We start from the raw sequence: 5,595 nt of genomic DNA on the forward strand, positions 1-5,595 counted from the left end.
CCTACTGAGCCACCAGGGAAGCCCCCTGAGCTACTTACCTTTCTCCCACATATATAGGCAGTGTGCATGCTAGCACACTTCTATTTGATTAATCCTAGGGTTTTTTTTAATTGATTTATTTTCTATTCAAGGATAATTGCTTTACAGAATTTTGCTGTTTTCTGTCAAACCTCAACATGAATCAGCCATAGGTATACATATGTCCCCTCCCTTTCAAACTTCCCTCCCATCTCCCTCTCCATCCCACCCCTCTAGGCTGATACAGAGCCCCTGTCTGAATTTCTTAGCCATACAGCAAATTCCCGTTGGCTATCTATTTTACATATGGCAATAGTTCCCACATTACTCTTTCCATACATCTCATCCTCTCCTCCCCTCTCCCCATGTCCATAAATCTATTCTCTATGTCTGTTTCTCCACTGCTGCCCTGGAAGTAAATTCTTCAGTACCATTTTTCTAGATTCCATATATATGTGTTAGAATACGGTGTTTATCTTTCTCTTTCTGACTCATTTCACTCTATATAATAGCTTCTAGGTTTATCCACTTCTTTAGAACAGACTCAAACGTGTTCCTTTTTATGACTGAGTAATATTGCATTGTGAATATATACCACAGCTTCTTTATCCATTCATCTGTTGATGGACATCTAGATTGCTTCCATGTTCTAGCTGTTGTAAATAGTGCTGCAACGAACAATGGGATACATGTGTCTCTTTCAATTTTGGTTTCCTCAGGGTATATGCCTAGGAGTGGGATTGCTGGGTCATATGGGTGTTTTATTCCTAGTTTTTTGAGGAATCTCCATATTGTCTTCCATAGTGGCTATATCAATTTACATTCCCACCAACAGTGCAAGAGAGATCCCTTTTCTCCACACCCTTTCCAGCATTTATTGTTTGTAGACTTTTTGATGAGGGCCATTCTGATCAGTGTGAGGTGATATCTCATTGTAGTTTTGATTAAAAATACGGAACGCTTCACGAATATGCATGTCGTCCTTGCACAGGGGCCATGATAATATTCTCTGTATCGTTCCAATTTTAGTATATGTGCTGCCTAGGCGAGCACTGACTGATCCTTGTTAATCGGTCTTTTGTTGGTCTTGTTTACAGGGCCCCAGTTGAAAATGCCTAAGATAGGCAGAGGGAAAAGATTTTTTTATTCCCCTACACAATTCAGACCATCTTAAACACATCCTCCCTGTTTGGTGAAAGTCCATCCAGTCTTTTTTGCACAGTGAAGCAACAAGTAATTAAAAAATGGTTCTATTTATCCAGAAGACAAACTTCATAACATGGTCACATTTTCTGCTGTCTCTACTCAGAGGTCTGGAGCCTAAAGGGTTGGGAGGAAGGGTTATACTGGATAGCATGAAGTTTCTTTGTGGGTTTTTTGTTTTGTTTTGTTTTGCTTTTTTTTTAAATCTAGAGAGTTCACTAAGAGAAAGAAATGGCAACCCTCTCCAGTATTCTTGCCTCAGAAATCCCATGGACAGAGGAACCCAGAAGGCTACAGTCCATGGGGTTGCCAAAAGTAGGACACGACTTAGCAACTAAGTAACAGAGAGCTTACAAAAACAGGGGGAGGAGCAAGATCAGGTTCTAGAAACAAATGCCTGGTTAAAGATTTTGAGGCTAAGTTACAAAGATGGTTAAAGATTGTTCAGTTCAGTTCAGTTCAGTCGCTCAGTCGTGTCTGACTCTTTGCGACCCCATGAATTGCAGCACGCCAGGCCTCCCTGTCCATCACCAACTCCCGGAGTTCACTCAAACTCACATCCATCGAGTCAGTGATGCCATCTAGCCATCTCATCCTCTGTCGTCCCCTTCGCCTCCTGCCCCCAATCCCTCCCAGCATCAGAGTCTTTTCCAATGAGTCAACTCTTCGCATGAGGTGGCCAAAGTACTGGAGTTTCAGCTTTAGCATCATTCCTTCCAAAAAAATCCCAGGACCGATCTCCTTTAGAATGGACTGGTTGGATCTCCTTGCAGTCCAAGGGATTCTCAAGAGTCTTCTCCAACACCACAATTCAAAAGCATCAATTCTTCAGTGCTAAGCTTTCTTCACAGTCCAAATCTCACATCCATACATGACCACTGGAAAAACCATAGCCCTGACTAGACGGACCTTTGTTGGCAAAGAAATGTGTCTGCTTTTCAATATGCTATCTAGGTTGGTCATAACTTTCCTTCCAAGGAGCAAGTGTCTTTTCATTTCATGGCTACAATCACCACCTGCAGTGATTTGGGAGCCCAAAAAAAGAAAGTCTGACACTGTTTCCACTGTTTCCCCATCTATTTCCCATGAAGTGATGGGACCAGATGCCATGATTTTCATTTTCTGAATGTTGAGCTTTAAGCCAACTTTTTCACTATCTTCTTTCACTTTCATCAAGAGGCTTTTGAGTTCCTCTTCACTTTCTGCCATAATGGTGGTGTCATCTGTATATCTGAGGTTATTGATATTTCTCCTGGCAATCTTGATTCCAGTTTGTTCTTCTTCCAGCCCAGCGTTTCTCATGATGTACTCTGCATATAACTTAAATAAGCAGAGTGACAATATACAGCCTTGACATACTCCTTTTCCTATTTGGAACCAGTCTGTTGTTCCATGTCCAGTTCTAACTGTTGCTTCCTGACCTGCATATAGGTTTCTCAAGAGGCAGGTCAGGTGGCCTGGTATTCCCATCTCTTTCAGAATTTTCCACAGTTTATTGTGATCCACACAGTCAAAGGCTTTGGCATAGTCATTAAAACAGAAATAGATGTTTTTCTGGAACTCTCTTGCTTTTCCAATGATCCAGCAGATGTTGGCAATTTGGTCTCTGGTTTCTCTGCCTTTTCTAAAACCAGCTTGAACATCTGGAAGTTCACGGTTCACGTATTGCTGAAGCCTGGCTTGGAGAATTTTGAGCATTACTTTACTAGCTTGTGAGATGAGTGCAATTGTGCGGTAGTTTGAGCATTCCTTGGCATTGCCTTTCTTTGGGATTGGAATGAAAACTGACCTTTTCCAGTCCTGTGGCCACTGCTGAGTTTTCCAGATTTGCTGACATATTGAGTGTAGTACTTTCACAGCATCATCTTTCAGGATTTGAAATAGCTCCACTGGAATTCCATCACCTCCACTTGCTTTGTTTGTAGTGATGCTTTCAAAGGCCCACTTGACTTCACATTCCAGGATGTCTGGCTCTAGGTGAGTGATCACACCATCGTAGTTGTCCAGGTCATTGGGAGCTTTTTTGTACAGTTCTTCTGTGTATTCCTACCATACCACCTCTTCTTAATACCTTCTGCTTCTGTGAGGTCCATACCATTTCTGTCCTTTATCGAGCCCATCTTTGCATGAAATGTTCCCTTGGTATCTCTAATTTTCTTGAAGAGATCTCTAGTCTTTCCCATTCTGTTGTTTTCCTCTGTTTCTTTGCATTGATCGCTGAGGAAGGCTTTAGGCAACAAAATTCATGACTAAGTTATTTGGGGTAAATGTTAACTTCACTGGGCCATTAATCAGATAAAACCACTAATTAACAAAGACAGCAAACAACAAAATTCCACTTCTGTAGACAAGTTGGTTAAGTCTGTTGCCTGTTATCTGCACAGTGGAACTTGGCCTTGTCTCAATTTTAGGACAACTTTTATCTTCTCAACAAATAACCCTCTTTACATCCCCAGCCACTTCTCACACCCTAATTTCTTGGGTAAAGATATCCATTGTGAAAATTAAGGCCCGTTGAACACGTAAAACATAAAATCTTTCCTATCACACAACTCAATTTACAGTATTTCTTGACTTTTATTGCAACACAGATATAAACAGCACTGTCAAAATTTGTATCATAATATCCTTGCTCTTCTGGCCTCTTTCTTGGTCTGTTTTGAATGGTTTTCTTGTTATTGCATCAGACGTAATGGCGGTATCTGTTATGATTCTCTGAGTAGCAAGCAGTGGACGTCCATGTTCACTGTCTTGAACAGTAAGAAAGATACGCATGCTAAACGCCATCATTCATGTCCGACTCTTTGTGACCCTATGGGCTATTGTCTGTCAAGGCTCCTCTGTCCTGGGATTCTTCCAGGCAACAGTACCGGAGTGGGCTGCCATAACCTTCTCCTTAGGATCTTCCCAACCCAGGGATCGAACCTGCAGCTCCTATGTCTCCTGCATTGGCAGCTGGGTTCTTTACCACTAATGCCACCTGGGAAGCCCCTAATAAGGATATATCACCCCACAAAATTAATAAGCCCAGCAACAGAGAGCATTTAGCTGAGACTGATACAGCAGCTCAGCCATGTCACCAATGACCTGGCTTCTCTTGATTTTTCTTCAATTTCCCTAAAACTTGTTTCAAAGTAAGACTAAGAAGGGGTTCAGAACATGGCACCCCCAAACACATCACTTTGACATATTGATCAACTTAAGCTGCTGACACGTGAGAAACAGCAGATGCAGGAAGGTCTCTCTGACCACTGCTTTCTCTTTTTTTAATATGTATTATTTATTTATTTGTCTGTGCTGGGTCTTAGCTGTGATCTAGTTCCCTGACCAGGGAACCAACCCAGGCCCCCTCCATTCGGACGAGGAGTCTTAGCCACTGTACTACCAGGACAATCCCTATAAACCTTCTTAAGACACTCATGACTCCTGAGAAATAAAACAGCTTTTGCTGGTAGCCTGAAGTTGATCAGGTACCACCCCGAAGTCTGTAGGTGTGGTCTCAATCCTACCTCAACTGTTTGGCAAATTTTGTTTAAGAACATTCAGTGGGCTGATGCCAATAGGAAGGAAATGGGTGATAGGCAACAAGCAATAAGATTCAATTACAGTAGGTTAACTTTTAATTGTGAACACTGTACTTCTACCTTCTAAAACATATTGAGACAAAAGATTTAAATATTGGTGGGAAGGTTTCTGGGCTTCCCAGATGGTGCTAGTGGTAAAGAACCTGCCTGCCCATGTAGGAGGCATAAGAGAGTGGGCTTGATCCCTGGGTCAGGAAGATTCCCTGGAGGGAGGGCCTGGAAACCCACTACAGTTTTCTTGCCTGGAGAATCCCATAGACAGAGTAGTCTGGCAGGCTACAGTCGACAGGGTTGCAAAGAGCCAGACACTACTAAAGTCACTTACCATGCATGCACAGAAAACTTTGTAAAAGTGCTTCTGTTCAAAAACAGTACGGAAGTTCTTCAAAAAAACTAAAGATAGAACTACCATACAATCCAGCAATTCCACTCTTGGGTATATATCCAAAGAAGATGAAAAAGACTATTTCAAAAAGATACATATACTCCAATGTTAATAGCAGCATTATTTACAATAGCCATGACATGGAAGCAACCATTAAGAGATGAATGGATAAAGAAACTATGATGTGTATATATACCCTAAAAAACCATGGAACCCTAAAAAAGAAAGAAATTCTGCCATTTGCAACAATGCGGATAGACCTATAGAGTATTATGCTTAATGAAATAAGTCAGAGAAAGACAAATACTCTATGTTATCACTTATATGCAGAATCTAAAAAATAAAACACACTAACATATATAACAAAATAAAAACAGATTAAGATATAGAAAACTAACGGTTATC

General features: G+C 41.2%; 1 non-coding gene across 1 annotated transcript; it reads right to left on the minus strand.

The window, feature by feature from the left end:
* Positions 1–964: 964 nt before the first annotated feature.
* Positions 965–1,071, minus strand: LOC129638257 (U6 spliceosomal RNA). Its single transcript, XR_008707764.1, has one exon. It is a non-coding gene; the product is annotated as a U6 spliceosomal RNA (small nuclear RNA).
* Between the last annotated feature and the right edge of the window lie 4,524 nt (positions 1,072–5,595).

Source organism: Bubalus kerabau, chromosome 23 (genome assembly GCF_029407905.1).
Source record: "Bubalus kerabau isolate K-KA32 ecotype Philippines breed swamp buffalo chromosome 23, PCC_UOA_SB_1v2, whole genome shotgun sequence".
Taxonomy (NCBI): domain Eukaryota; kingdom Metazoa; phylum Chordata; class Mammalia; order Artiodactyla; family Bovidae; genus Bubalus; species Bubalus kerabau.